The sequence below is a fragment of the Pinus tabuliformis genome, chromosome 2_2 (genome assembly GCF_031772625.1).
Source record: "Pinus tabuliformis cultivar Carrire ecotype Pingquan chromosome 2_2, CPIR1, whole genome shotgun sequence".
In the NCBI taxonomy this organism is placed as follows: Eukaryota; Viridiplantae; Streptophyta; class Pinopsida; order Pinales; family Pinaceae; genus Pinus; species Pinus tabuliformis.
In genome coordinates this window covers 535146827-535163761 of record NC_142300.1, presented here as the reverse complement: position 1 = coordinate 535163761, position 16935 = coordinate 535146827, and positions in this window count along the sequence as shown.

Sequence of the window (16935 nt, the reverse complement as noted above, 5' to 3'; positions counted from 1 at the left end):
TGCTGCCAAGGATATGAATGTGTGAGGGACTATGGAGGGAGTGTGTATGAGGGATTTTGGAATGTTGCTGACAGGCTTTTGAGGAATAGAAGGGTTTAGGGGATAATTTTTAGAGTTTGGGAATAGTAATTAGGGTTTTGGGATAATGGGATTAGGGTTTTAGGGTTAGAAATTTAGGGATATGGGGTTAAGAGAATGGGTAGATGAAAATGTAAAGAAAGGGAGAAAATGATTGAGGGAGTGGGAAATGGCTAGGAGTGGAACTAGCAACAAGAAATCCAATTCATAAACCGTATGAAATTGTATTTGACAAAAAATGCAAGGAGGTAGGGTTTTAATTTTTCTCCATTAAATCACCATAAGCACCAAGGGAAATTCATTCATTGGTCATGGAGGGATGTTGACTTACTTTAACAAGTGAGGATTTAGCAAATTTGTGAACTTGGAAGAGATTGGGAGTGATTTCGGACTTGTACCCCTGTGCATTATGCCACCCCACAGTTCTGTCACACCTTCTGAGTGTGCCGTGCCCATTATAATTTTGCATTGCAGAGCGCTGCCCAATGCGCCCCACGATCCAGTGTGTCGCGCGTTGATTTTTCTATTGCCTTTGGCACAAACTCACTCTCTTAGCACTTGAAAGACCAATACACTTGCTCTCTTTCTCTTAAGGATGCAAATGAACTTTTTGAACATTAAAAATAGTTTATATACATATAGCTTTAATTTTCATTTACAAAAACCCACTTTTCTAATGTTTGCTTTTAACTTGCTTTAAAACTCTGTTTTTTGGCAGTTTGCTTTATTTTTGCCTTTGATGGACTGAATGCTTTGAATTTTTGTTTTGTTTCGCAGGTGGTGAAGTTGTAGAGGCTTGGCAAGGTGACCAGGGCTGCCTCTGAAGCTATTACATATGGAACAACTGAAATTACATCAAATTTGTACATGAAAAGATAAAAAACTCTATTTTCCTCAAAATAGGGTTTTGAGGAAAAATCAATCACTGAGCATGTGATTATGGAAATTATTGTTGCTGAAACTTTATTTGACCTCCTCATGCGCCTGCTGACCGTTATTGAGCGTTTTGAAGACCTTATTGACGAAACCCTAGACCTAATACCTAGTGACCAAATTTTGCTTAAAGTCTCACTGAAATGAAAAAATTTGACCTTGACACCTTAAAATCACTTTGTAAGAGCATGTTTGATCACTGGAGGAAGGCTGCAAAGATTGACACTAACATGGGTTCCAATGGGGATGGTAGCTCCTTGGAGGTGCCAAGAACTGCAGATCTTTGGGAGAGAAGACAAGTGCCTTCATCCATTGGGCAATGGAGTCAATAACTTCAAAACACCCAAAAACCAATTACTATGAAAATTTGACTCAAGACTCATAATTGAACTGACTAATTCAAAATTGAAACAAGACTCTCAAAAGTTGAAACTGGACACTCAGCTGAAACTATCTTGAAACTGATTGAAACAAAAAATGACTCAAGACTAAAGCACAACTGACAAACTAGAAAATATGCTCAAAATGGAGGTTATTCCATAAAACCTACTCTAGTTATGCCATTCATGACCTGATTAAGTGAAATGAAACAAACAATGCAACCAAGTAAGTATTCCGGCTGCTGTTTGAATTCTCAACAAGTGCTTGCTTATGAACAATAAGAGAGAACTACTAAAAGGAAACTCCCATGAAAAATTGGAAACATATCCGTTGAATGATATGGATTTTCTATCCGCCTCCAAAAACACTGCATAAGGATCTTGAAGTTCATGCACACTGAGACTTAGCTCATCCAGTGGATTACTTGTCTTCTCCTCATTCCACGAATGAAAACTTTCATCTAAGCTTTGTGACGAGACTCCTGCTGAAAATGACAAAGAAGCTGGTTGTTGGATCAAGTTTGTATCAATACTGGCTTCAAGCTCACAGATAGGACAAGGACTTTGACTATAGACATCATCCAGCACATCAATTATCGGATCATGAAAAACTTGAAAAGATTGTTGCAACCCATTTTCTATTGGTTCTGATTAGATTACATGATTCCCTACATGCTGCTCATTCTTTATTGAAGATTTACTATGGAATTTTCCCTTCAAAAACTGAAATGATTCAAAACAAAATGGTACAGAATCATCTGGCATCATTCGGTCATATGGTTCAGCTTCCAAGTCTTCATCTACAACTTGACAATCAATGGCATTCGGAGGCTGCAATTGTAGATATGATAATTCTTGAACAAGGTTTTCATTGCCCTCAAGATGGTCTAGATCAAGACTTGCCGACAGTTGATTTCTGACTGCATGAATGTTGTCTCTGATGAATTGAAACGAAGCAAAAAAAAAAAGAAGGTAAAGATTCTTCACTTACTTCAAAATTCGCTGCACTTTCCTCCTCACTTCCACGACTGATATGCAATGAATGATCACTGTATTCTAAATGCTGAAAGTGAACTTCCTCCTCCCACAAACTAGCTGCTGATTCGTCTACAAGATTAGCTTCTGTTTGGAGAACATAATCGTCATCATACTGATCAAACTGAGGCAAATCATCAGTATAAAATACATCATCAAGCATACATGTCATATCAATAGATCTCTCTTCTCCAAGATGATATACAAAACAATCATTATCAAATCTATGACAACTGGGATAAGAAAGAAGATGTTTTGGATTAGCAGCTTGTTCTTCTTCAATCAGTGAGTGATGGGCTTGAACATTATACTCATTCCTTGTGGCGATCCTTTGTATCATCTCTTCCACTGCACTTACCAAAATGTCAAGATTTACCTCTAAAGATGTCGATTCCTCTGGATCTATGTTTTTCATCTCTTCTTCCTTCAACTTTTCCCTTCGGATTAGCAAATGAGCCTCTACATCTACTACACTATTCTACATCTCTTCAAGTGTTGCAAGATTCCTTTCTCTCAGTTGAAACTCCATTTCCGGATCAAAGGCACCTGGGTAGTGCAAGAGAGCGGATGCAAGAGGAGGTCTTATATTAATCGGCATCGACAAATAGACTTGGTTAAACCTGGCAGAAAACTGTTGTACTGTCTCCCCTGGAAGTCTTTTCAGCTGGTTATACTTTTCTATAATCAAGAAAGGGTTTTGTCTTACCACCCCCCTATCGAGGAAAACTTTGACAACTGCTGCAAATCTGAGATGCTCGCATCAGGCAGGGTTTTGAACCAACTCTTGACTTTGCCTTGCAAAGAAAGAGCAAAAGCCTAATACTGACATCTTCTTCATCAACTTCAAAAAGGTCAAGAAAAGATTCAAAATTCAACACATGTTTTTCAGCAGTGATATTGTTGCGTTCACCATCAAAGCTTGGTAGATATAGATCATGATTTTTAGGGAAAGTATGTAATCTAGGAGGTAAAATCAGAGGCTTGTATCAATTTGGAATTTTACAAGGTGTAGGAGTATGTAGAGAAGGTGTAGAATCAGTCTTGGTATCTTGAGGCTCAACAGTTTGAAGATGGTCATCACAAGATTCGGGAAAATGGTCTTGATCAAGCTCAAAGGCATGCAAATATTTAGTATTCACAATCTTCCAAGGGAAGGAATCAACTGCAGGTCTGGGATCTTTTCTCAAATACAATATACTTTGCAAAGCATTCTTGACATTCTCCGGAAAAGAGAAGAAATAATTTATGACAAGGAACAAAATTTCTTGGATGAAATTCCAACTTGAATACCTGATCTTTCCATATTGTCCTTTCATGTTTATGCTAGTTAGGTTCATCCTCTAGTGGAGTCCTTGGATCTAATCTCGAAACTGATTTGGAATCACCATGTGAATGATTTTAGCCTTGCTGTGTCTGATCGTTGTCCACCATTAACAATCAGATTTGAACTTGATTACATTTTGTTGAGGAAACCAGATGTTCAGTTCCTAAACTAGACTAGAGATTGACTGAAGCAACATTCATCTAATTTTGCTAATGCTAAGCAAGAGCGTTTCGAAGACTACCTGGCTAACTTCAAGCTCCGTCTGTATTTTACAAAGCAAAACAATGATAATAAACTTTCATCCCCAGCAGAGTCGCCACTATGTTAGGGCCTAAATCTACCTCAAGCTGAGAAAGGCAGGATCTAGGGTAACATCAAACCACGCTTAACTTAGTAGCTAGCCCTACCAGGTCAGGAGAGGGCTCTCTCCTTATCAATCTTAGAAAATATGACCAATGAAGGTTGAGATGACTGATGTAATGACTAATTCTAGGCTAGGTATGTGTACAAAGGTGTTTGATTGAATTTAAGGTGGGTTTGTTGGTTCAAATGTGAAAGGTATATTTGGGTGGACATAGTTTTGCAGAGATCTCTATGGGCCGAGGTAGGAAAATGGTTTAGCACTTCAAATTGAGTGAGATGGAGAGATTTTAGACTCGTGAGGAGTTGGAGAGGGCATGAAAGTCTTAGGGATCCTCTTCAAACAGCTGAAAACATAAATAACTAAACAAACCGTAAGTAGAGCACTGCAATTTCAATGGATTCTATCTTTTATCCTTGTTTGATATAGTTAAGATGAGAAAAGAGGGATTATGACATACATAAAACACATGTAAACTTGCAATTACAGAAAGAAACACAATACCAAATCAAGATGCCACAAGAATCCCATAAAGTGTTGCAAACCCTGGTCAATTCCTTAGCTAAACTATTGAAAATGAATGTACAATAACGCTCAGAGCATTTACAAGAGTCCAACCTTTACAAATGACTGAAAAACTACTAGATATAGGCATCAAACAACTCATTCTAGGCTTTAGGGGTTGAGCTCATGAATTTAGGAGTTGTTTCAACAAGATTTAAACTAAGAACTAAAAAGTAGGCGGTGGAACAACGTACCTCTAAAACCTCGGAAATTGATTCATTCAGTTGCAAACTACTTTTTTATGATGAATCTACCTCTATAAGTGAAAATTTAGCATAATTACATCGGAATCAATCAAGTCACATTAAATTACATCATGATTTTGACTTTTAGAAAGAGAAAAGTCAAACTGTGAAGAAACTAGGCCAAAAACAGAGTTTTTTGGCCAAAATGAGCAAATTTCCTCCAATGCGCCGTGTTGATTTCCCAATGCATATCGCCTTTTTGCAGCTGATTTTGGAGGCCTTCCTGTGCACCAAATTTGCTCCAAGTGGGCTTTTTGGAATGATCTGCCTGTCTAATTTCCAAAACAAGTGGAATATCTGAATTTAGCCTCCATTTGCTCATCCAAAATTCAGTTCTCCCAACACTGCTTCCTGTGTGTCCAAAAAGGGGCATAAAAGTCATTTTTGAGGTGTTTTTGACCTTTTTGGAAGCTCAAAACCTGTCAAAATTTCTTGGCCAAGTGAGGGCATTCATATTTTTCCATGAAAAATATAAAGATGCAAGCCATTCTGCATAATTCCTAGCCAAGTGAATGCGCACCGTCAATGGCACGGCGAATTGCGCAGAAAAACCTATCTTTTAGCCCAAAAATTTCAAAATTGCAAAAACTTTTCCAAATTTCTTGAAATTTGGGCTGAGTGTTCCTCATTAGGTGTTGTGTTGGGCTAAGGAAGCCTCAACCAAGATCTAGAGTCTATTTGTCTCTTTTCTCTTCCTCGTGGCTTTCTTCAATTTGGCCTTCAAACTCCCGATTCTTGTTTTGCACACCATGTTTCTTGCCATGTAGTGGTATGCCATGTTCCTCAACATGTTTTTCCCATTGTTGGACTTCTCCAGTGTCCTCTCTAGATGCATTTTTGTCCTCTCAAGCCAGGATTCACAATCAGCTTGAATTTCTTGCTCAAGTGTTGTCAATTTGATTTTCCTCCTCTTGGCAGGTTGCCGGTTTTCCCTTATGTTTTGGAGCTCCATGATAGTTTGATGATCTTCCAGCTGCATGTTCCTCTGCTCCAAATAATTAATGATCCACTTGGCTCTATCCAGGTTGAGAGACAAATGCTGAATGTCATCTTGCTTCTCCTGAATGATCTCTCTAAGTCTTGAGCTTTGTGAGCCCAAATCAGTGTCCTCATCCTGAATGAGGATGAAATTTGTCTCATGACCTCTTTAAGGTCCCTCATCATGCAAGGGTTGCTTACCCTTGTCCTGTACCTGCTCTTCTGATGGAGGAAATGAGACCCCTTCCACCCCAGGTGGAGATAGTACTCGTTTTGCTGCTATAAACAACCTTCGAGTGCCCTTTTGATATGTGATAAACACTGGCACACTAATGGTTTGTGTCTCATGAGTCTCCTGCTGATGTGAAGGAATTCTCGCCTCACAAAAAACTGCTGGGGGTACTCGAAGACCTGTAAAGACCTCATGTGCAATGAAATCCTCCCATGAGATGTTCAGTAAACCAAGCTAACGCAAGACCACAATTTTGATTAGTGCAATATGATATATGTTGTTATATTGCTGCTATGGAGGATTCTTTTGTACTAAGGAGGTCATCTTCTCAATGTTCTGGAAAATGAAATAAGGGAGGTTCATCATCCTCACCTTTTTAAAGTGCATCAAAAATCTGATATGATAGGCATATAGGCGAGAAAATCTGCGATCAGGGCTGAAATATGTAATTATGAGTTTCATCAAGGGAGCATATGTATCCTGAAGATACTTGAAAGGAAAAAATTTGCTGATATGTCTCTGAAACCTAGCCTTGATGTAAGGATCACAATGCTCTCTGTCTAATAGCTGCCTCTTATACCATTGCTCACCTACATTTGGAATTTTGGTTGCTTGAGCAATAGTCTCAGGTGTCAAGGTGAATTTCATACCTGCCAAAGTGATACTTGACTCTCTCCACCATCTCGCAGAACTGATAACAAGATTGGTGTTGAAAGCATGTGATAGCAAGAGGATAGGCCAACAACTCGACAAGTGAAGTAGGCTCCTCCCTGTTATGTTTTCCACCCTTGTGAGGCCTCCTTGGTGCATGCATTTCTCTAGAAGAATCACTGACTGTCTCCTCATCTCTGTCATAGGAGGATTCTGACTCCATGTTTGCCAATGTTTGAGTTTTCTTAGATGAGTATGAAGAGATTTTATGGTGTCTTTAGGTTTTTTGCTACCAAGGATATGAATGTGTGAGGGACTGTGGAGGGAGTGTGTATGAGGGATTTTGGAATTTTACTGATAGGCTTTTGAGGAATAGAAGGGTTTAGGGGATAATTTTTAGAGTTTGGGAATAGTAATTAGGGTTTTGGGATAATGGGATTAGGGTTTTAGGGTTAGAAATTTAGGGATATGGGGTTAAGGGAATGGGTAGATGAAAATGTAAAGAAAGGGAGAAAATGATTGAGGGAATGAAGGAGTGAGGGAGTGGGAAATGGCTAGGAGTGGAATTAGCAGCAAGAAATCCAATTCATAAACCCTATGCAATTGTATTTGACAAAAAATGCAAGGAGGTAGGGTTTTAATTTTTCACCATTAAATCACCATAAGCACCAAGAGAAATTCATTCATTGGTCATGGAGGGATGTTGAATTACTTGAACACGTGAGGATTTGGAAAATTTGTGAATTTGGAAGAGACTGGGAGTGATTTCAACCTTGTACCCCTGTGCGTCGCGCCAGCTCACAGGTGCCCTGCACCTTCTCAATGCGCTGCGCCCATTATAATTTTGCACTGTAGAGCACTGCCCAATGCGCCGCGCCCATGATCTAGTGCGCCGCGCGTTGATTTTTCTCTTGCCTTTGGCACAAACTCACTCTCTTGGCACTTGGAAGACCAATACATGATCTCTTTCTCTTGAGGTTGAAAATGAACTTTTTGAACATGAAAAATAGTTTATATACATATAGCTTTAATTTTTCATTTACAAAACCCCACTTTTCTAATGTTTGCTTTTAACTTGCTTTAAAACTCTATTTTTGGGCAGTTCGCTTTATTTTTTCCTTTGATGGACTGAATGCTTTGACTTTTTGTTTTGCTTTGCAGGTGTTGAAATTGCAGAGGCTTAGCAAGGTGACCAGGGCTGCCTCTGAAGTTATTACATATGGAACAATTGAAATTACATCAAATTTGTACATGAAAAGATAAAAAAACTCTCTTTTCCTCAAAACAGGGTTTTGAGGAAAAATCAATCACTGAGCATGTGATTATGGAAATTATTGTTGCTAAAACTTTATTTGACCTCATCATGTGTCTGCTGACCGTTATTGAGCATTTCTAAGACCTTATTGACGAAACCCTAGACCTAATACCTAGTGACCAAGTTTTGCTTGAAGTCTCACTGAAATGACAAAATTTGACCTTGACACCTTAAAATAACTTTATAAGAGCATGTTTGATCACTAGAGGAAGGCTGCAAAGACTGACACTAACAGGATCCACCCTGACACCTTCACACCCCACAATGTGGCCCAAATAGTCAACTTCTTCCATGCCAAAAGAGCACTTGGACAATTTGACAAATAAGTTATGCTTCTGAAGCAGTTGCAAAAGCAGATCTACATGTTGAAGATGTTTTTCCCAAGTGAGGCTATATATGAGGATGTCATCAAAAAAAAAAGGACAAATTTTTTGAGATATGGTTTGAGCAGGTGATTCATGAGGCTCTCAAAAGTGGATGGCGCATTACAGAGACCAAATGGCATGACCAGGAATTCAGAATGGCCTTCATGAGTTCAGAAAGAAGTCTTTGGAATGTCTACTTCTTTCATGTGAATTTGGTGATAGCCCGAGCGAAGGTCGACCTTAGTAAAGAATTGAGCCCCATTTAGTTCATCCAACAAATCATCAACAACTGGGATGGGAAATTTATCTTTGACTGTCAGCGTATTGAGGGCCTTGAAGTCTAGACACATACGACATTCCCCACCTTTCTTGAGCACCATGACCATAGGCAATGAATAAGGACTAATGCTAGGACGAATGACACCAGCTTCCAAGAGTTCCTTGATGATTTTTTCAATTTCATTCTTTTGGGCGAAAGGATATCTATATGGGCGCACATTTGGTGGTTGTTCCCCAGGAACCAAAGTATTGTTGTGATCATGTTCCCCTCTCGAGGGTGGAAACTCATGAGGCTTGTCAAAGACCTGTAGATGGTTGTTTAAGACCTATTACATCTCAAGATGAATATGAAGAGAAGTGGGCTCTAAGGCCTGGATGTAATTAAATTGGGCTATAACTCCATGGTAGTCCTTTTTTAACAATTTTTCCATCCTATGTGAGCTGATGATAGAAGGAGCACCTGCCTGGAGTCCACGGAGGGTATGTGTGTGGTTATTCTACTTGAACCTCATATATAACTCTTGGAAATCCATTGTGATTGGACCAAGTGTGTGGAGCCATTCAACACCCAAGACAATGTCACACCCACCCATGTTGATGGCAAACATGTGGGTCTTTAGATGATAATACCCCATTTGAAGTTTGACATTTTCACAGTGGCCTTCACATTTCATTGTCCCCCATCAACAATCTAGACCTAGAAATTAGAGACTACTCTGACAAAACAATGTACTGCTCCAACGATTCTTTGATGGATAAAGTTATGCGTACTGCCACTATCAATCAAGACTATTACAGGGCGATGATTAATAAAACCTCTGATTTTGAGAGTTTGGGGAGAAGAAATTCCTGCCAAAGCATGAAGGGAGATAACTGGTTCTTCAGGTGTAGCTGGGAGCTCATTGTCTGGCTGGTTGTCCTCATCTTCCTCCTCTGGTCCCTCAAATGGTGGGGCTTCCTCAGATGAACTACGATCAATAGCTTCAATTTGAAAGAATTTGTGTTCCTTGCATTTATGCCCTGAGGAGTATTTGTCATCACAATAGTAACACAATCCTTGCTTTCTTCTTTCCGCCATTTCCGATGGTGACACCTTTTGAACCTTAAGTGTTTAGGTGGTGCTCGAAGGTTGGGTGGGGCGTCCCTTGAATATGAAATTTGGACGAGTCGACTGGGCCGCTAACGCGCATTCTACTTCATGAGCTATCTTGCAAGCTGCCAGCGATGAGATTGGGTGTTGTAGTCAGACGTGGGCTTGTATGGCGTCTTTGAGACCACTGATAAAACATTCCAAGTAGAATTCATCTGCTAGACCTCCTGTGCGGAAGGCTAATGCTTCAAAGTCTTTAATATATTCTTGCACTGTGCCAGTCTGTCGGAGGTTAGTAAGATGACCCAAAAAGTTAGATTCATGGTCAAAGCGATTAGAAAGGCCTTTTGAGAATATCTGCCAAGTCAGTGGCATTGCATAGCAGCGTTGATGACACTGCCACCATTTCCATCTTTCTTGGTCCAAGTAAAGGCTTCCCACACTTAGCTTGGTCACATCATCTCTAATGTGATTCAATGTGAAATATTGCTCCATTTGTGCTAGCCATATGGCCGAATGAGAGCCATCAAATTTATACATGGTAAACTTGGGTGGTCAAAGATGAAAATGTTGGTGGTTTCCATAGAAGTGAAGAGAATGGCTAGACTCGCCCTCAAGGTTTTCATTAAAATCATATGCCTCTGATTGTGCCCCCAACTTGCCCTTTGTGTTTGTGTCAGCTAAGGTCTAGATCTGCTTCGTTAATGCGTCCAACTTTTATTCAAGGGTGTCAATCTTCTCATTGGCCATAGCTTGAGCTCTGGTTTGTACCATGCACCGATCCGGTGCACTTGTCGTTACTGTGAAAAAAAAATTGGGACCACCTAAAATTTTGACGCTGACAAGTGAATGGTACCACCTTGCTCAGCTCGTCGACCTGATTCTTATGGGCTAAGTCTCCTATAAGAGTCCTGGGAGGGTCTCAGACCTTTTTTTATTTTTTTTTCTTACTCCGAAAGGAGTTTTACTCCTCGCTTAGGAATACTACAATAGCCGATTCCCAGAAAAGTTAATTCTTCCCAATGTCCTGTGATAATCACGCCTAGGTATAGGATCCACACAAATAGTCATATTTGTCGGTGAAACCCTCAACTGCAGAGTATGAGTAGGAATGTGGTAGTGATTGAACCCCTGCTGCTAGATCTAAATGGCAGATCTGATTGTTGTGACTGCTATAGAACCCAAACTACTAGATATGAATGGTGGATCTGATAGATCTGATTAATGGATCTGATAGATCTGAATGGCGGATCTAAGAGATCTAAATGGTGGAACTGATTGTTGTGGCTGCAACAGAACCCAACCTTCTAGATCTGATTTGGCAAAGATGATGCATGATCTAGAGAGAGACAAGGGAACTATGGTCTCAAGGAGTATCAGGCCCTATAAATTTCAATGTACATAAGGGTCTGACAGTAGTACTCAGCCCAATCTTTCAAGGCACTAACCAAGGAGGATCAATCATACCCTTAGCCGTACAACCTGACTACCCTATCGTACGCACGAGTAATCTCCCCGTGTGCTGTTCTTGGTGTACTGTAGCAGCAAGACAGCTGACAATTTATCTATGGCAAGGTTTCAAGAGAGATTAGGGGGCTTCCAATATACCCAAAGGGTACTTGGAAGACAGTCTGTGTGTGGTTCTGTCTAATGCACTACTACTCGAAGGGGTACCCATAGGGGTTACAAGGGAATCCAACAAGCGTGACCACCTCTTGTATTTCCTGCATGCATGTCTCCCCAAATCCACAGGTTTATGCGCTCAACAATAGATACCATGGTTTAAAGATGTCGAAGCACGTCTCTAGCCAAAAAAAATTCTGCTAAAAATGCAAATCCCATCGGCCCTGGAAAGTGATCTAATACCACTTGTTATGCTCTTGACCTGTAAGAAGATACCAGAATACCAAATATGCGAAGAAATATACCCAAAACACAAAACAATAAGAAATAACAACATGTATTCTATTATTCAGAAAAAAAAAAGAAGCAATGTTCACTTGCCTCTTCGAGGGGGAAACCTCCAATAGAGCTGGGCTCAATTACAAAATAAGACACGACACTCCTCAAGGTGAGTCTCTATCCTTTATATAGGATTCATACATGCAATACCATGGGTCAGCACCATGGTTCTTATTAATACCATCTATCTAATACCATTGCCCATTTTCAAGTAACTGTGGTCCCTTCTTTAAATGTGGGTCAACCACTTACAATTATTAATATGGGCTTTATTGACTATTTAACTAACTATAACTATGACTCGACCCTATTACATAAATAACGTGGTTAGGGTTGGACCCTAACATCGTATATTGGAATCAAGGAGGGGTGCCAAATCAAGGATGTTTGGGAGGATGGACTTTCCGATGTGACATGAGGATATTTTGTATATGAACCGATGGGGATGTTGTGCACATTTGAACAGTAAGGCCATTGTTGTTTTGAAAGAAGACATGGGCATCCTATGAGAGCATTCATACAAAAAAGAGGATGGAGGCAACTTGAGATGGAATTTGTGACCGATACAAGTTTGCCTACATAAATTGTTAGATGGGTATGGTTCATAGGAGCTTATGACGACTTAGAGAGAGTTGTAATCGATGACGACTTCATATTATGGTCATCTTGGAGTATCTCATTCATTGAGAAGCTAATATTAGCTTTAGACTTGAATTTGATGTGGTATGGGATGCATACCTTGGGCACAATATGGGATGTATTCATGAGGAGTGAATTGATGGATGCGATAGAGGCAAGACACTTTGGAGTTGAATGGTTGTTACACTGATGGAGGTGCCTCGGTGGGAACACTTAGGAATGGGTTGAGTTGATGAGACTTAGCCATTTTTCATGGACCTGAAAGGATGTTGGTATATTACCATAGGTAGCACATGGAGGAGATGATAAGGTAGGAAAAGAATTACCCCTTTGACAACATTGATGGGCAAACATATCACAGATGAGATGTATATTTCTTCATGGACCTAGATATGGCACATTGAGCAATGGAGATGGGACAAGTTCTTGAGTGAGTTGGAGATGTGACAAAATGCTAGATAAATGAACAACAAAGTCATGTAGAGGTGCATTGTCATGGGGTTTGGATGATAATTGGACTGGCCATCCAACTAATTCAAGTCATGGGGCAGCCAAGTGTACAAATGCATGTTGGGGTTGAGTTGGAGTATGGAAACAATAGTTCACATGGTGATGACATGCGATAGGTTGGCACGATATATGTTTTAATTTTTTTGAATTTAAGTATTAGGGGGTTTACCCTGTGCATTATGTTAAAAATCATTTTGGGATTCAACTGCATTAAGTAAGTCATTCATGTGTGACCATTTCCATGAGAGATAGTCGTAACTGACTAATTTCTCATGATTTTTGAATAGTTCACTTAGCACTCATTGCATTGGGTGATGATCAAAGGGGTGAAGAAGTGGGATTGAAACTAGTGAAATGAATCACATAGCGTCAATCATCACTTATGGGGCTTGCACCCGGTAACCAGGACTTCCCGGGAGGTCACCCATCCCAAATCACCTCTGGCTCAAGCACGCTTAATTGTGGATTTTTCCCCACAATCAAGCCCACTTAGCTTGCTACCCCATTTGAAAAACCTTAGCAAGTATTGTGTCTCATGAACCATTCAAGAAGAGATCCCTTCACTCTTTTTTGAATTTAAGTATTAGGGGATTTACGCAGTGCATTATATTAGATATCATTTTGGGATTCAACTGCATTAAGTAAGTCATTCACGTATGACCATTTCCATGAGAGGTAGTCGTAACTGACTAATTTCTCATGATTTTTGAAGAGTTCACTTAGCATTCATTACATTGAGCGATGCTCACAGGGGTTAAGAAGTGGGATTGAAACTAGTGAAATGAATCACATAGCGTTAATCATCACTTCCGGGGTTTGCACCTGGTAACCAGGACTTCCTGGGAGGTCACCCATCCCAGATCGCCTCCAGCTCAAGCGCACTTAATTGTGGACTTTTCCCCACAATAAAGACCACTTAGCTTGCTACCCCATTTTCAAAACCTTAGCAAGTATTGTTCCTCATGAACCATTCAAGAAGAGATCCCTTCACTCTTTTTTGAATTTAAGTATTAGGGGGTTTATGCAGAGCATTATATTAGATATCATTTTTGGATTCAACTGCGTTAAGTAATTCATTTACATATGACCATTTCCATGAGAGGTAGTCATAACTGACTAATTTCTCATGATTTTGGAATAGTTCACTTAGCACTCATTACATTGTGTGATGCTCACAGGGGTGAAGAAATGGGATTGAAACTAGTGAAATGAATCACATAGAGTCATTCATCACTTCCGGGGGTTGCACCCGTAACCAGGACTTCCTGGGAGGTCACCCATCCCAGATCGCCTCTGGCTCAAGCACACTTAATTGTGGAGTTTTCTCCACAATGAAGCCCACTTAGCTTTCTACCCCATATGCAAAACCTTAGCAAGTATTGTGCCTCATGAACCATTCAAGAAGGTAGCAACCTTACATGCCATGCAGCTGAGTTGGAGGGAGCAACCTTACATGAATTGAGGTAGTATGGAGAATTGCTACAATTTATTGTTGGTAACCATGGATTGACAAGTATTAGCCACATATATTCATGAGCCTTGATGTAGGTTCATGCGATGAAGGTAAGGATTTATGTATCAGGGATGATTGATGTTGGAGTTGATGGCCTTTTGTGACATTTGATCTCGGTAATGGAGTTTGTTGAGATGATGTTATCGAGGATGACAACCTTTTTAGAGTGGGGGAGGATGTCAAGGCCCTGATTTTGCACCAAGGTAGACAGGTGTCCATGACCTCCCACGAACACTTGGAGAGTCAAAAAAATGAATTTTGATCAAGTTGGGAAAGAGCGCATGAAGAGAACTCCCATATGAAGTCAGGGTTTCCACCTATGCGATGAGGTGACTTGAAGATGAGCATGCATTAGAGAGTGAGTTGAGAGGTTCAGATGTTATAGTAAAGGGTGCCACACAACTTAGGCAAGGAGCACACATATTGTAAATTTACAGTGACTGTTGACTCATGGAACCATGCCCATAGGCGCACCCACACCATGGGGCGCTCAGGCGACACAATGCGATGGAAGAGTAAGACATGATGGGAAAGCAAGGGTAAAATAGGGTAGAAAGTGAACATAGTGTGAAACAAAAGCAAGGGACTAAGGGGAAAAGTGTGAGTGACAAGGCAAGGTGGGGCATGGGCAAGGGACACACTTGCACGCCCATAGGAAGGTCGGCCCAAGGGGTGTGCCCATATGTTCAAGGCACCCAAGAATAGTTGAAGGATAGATCAAAATGTCGAACGTGTTGGACCATAAAAAGGATGGTCGTTGAACGAATATAAGTAGAAGTGAAGAAGAATTCAACTAAGTCAAAGAATAAAGTTCTCTCAACAAGGAAAATCACAGAAGTAGATCATAGAAAAGGGCAAGTCTATGATCTCCCAGAAATGTGAAAGTTTGCAATATCAAAGGTTAGTACGGTGCACAACACAAAGTTGAAAACACAGTTAAGGAAAGTCACTAGTAGGGGAGGGTTGGTTTTATGAGGTATTGGGGGTGCTTATTTTGGGATTCCTTCTAGGGAAGGTGCGAACCTTAGGTTGGGCATGCCCTACTTATGGATTTCGTATATTTGGGCAAAGTGCATTGGGTTGGGCCAACAACTGCTACTTTTTATACTTTGGAAACACATGACTTTGGGCATGTCTAGCCCCTTTGTAATTATTTCTTAAATTGCATTTGAATTATAATATAATATTGGGTAAAACTAATTTGGGAGTTTCCCCCTCCCATCTTATTGTTGTTTGCGAATATTTTTTACAATATGGCATATTGTTGAATATCGCAGATTTAATCAATATTGAATGTTAATGAAGTAAATGAATTAAATTCCACTGCATATTAAATAACAATATTGAATTGAGAAAATTAACTAAGTGTTGGAAGTAGACATAGTCCGGGTAAAAGCAACTTTTAAAGGTGAAATGTTGTCGTCACCACACAACGCTCACGGTGGACTTAAGTTTCCACAACATGTGGTTGTGATAGATGTGGTGCCACAACCTCCCAGAGTATTGCCAGGTGAGATGGTGGCACCTCATTCCCCCAAATGGATAGAAGATGTCACCCTATTCACGGGATTATAATTTATATATTAATTTAATTTAATAATTAAAATTCAATATATTTATATAATTAAATTTAAATAATGAGTAAAATGAAATATATCTATATAATTAAATTTAAATATATTATTGTTATTTAACAATATTCTGTTGTTACCTTGATCTTACATGAGGAGGCATGAGCATGAGGGGTCGTCATTTGAATTAAAATGGAATAATCACTGCAAATGGGTTATAATATGGAGTAATGTGAATGTAAGGAGAATAGGATGGTACCTTATGGAGTAACTCCAACTTAAAGGGGTTAGTACATGAAACATAGGGATTATGGTGGTTATCATTCCATACTACTATTTTGGAGGTATCAAAATATATCTAGTTGTGCCCAAGATAGGTTTCATAGCATGTAATGAGTATTTCAGTTTGGGATGGGGAAATGGTTGTGATTTCCATTTTCCAAGCTATTGTTTCCTATTTAATGGTGCATCCCTCTTTATCTTCATCGCATACTTTCTTTAAGAGTTCTTGTTATGAGCAAGGAAGTTCAAACATCTTCTTTAGACATTTGCTAATTCCTCATTGTCAACATACTTTAAGTTTGGTGGTCATGGTATTCAATGGTCTCTTGCCAAAGCAACATCCATTAGTTTGGAAATGCCCTATAGTTCACTATGGTGGCAACATAAGAGGTTGGGGTCGGTCAGATACACTTTTAAGAGGTGGAGCCTCTAGGCAAGAATATGTGGAGAAAATTATGGATAATGTGGGGGAGGAGTTGATATAGCTCAAGGTGAAAATGGCTATTAATAGGGCTTGCTATTGGGACTAGAAGCTTTATTTTAGCATAAAGTTTAGATTGTAGTCCTCCACCCTATGCATACAAGGTCTTATCACTATAGACCTATACTATTATGGAGAGAAATGAGG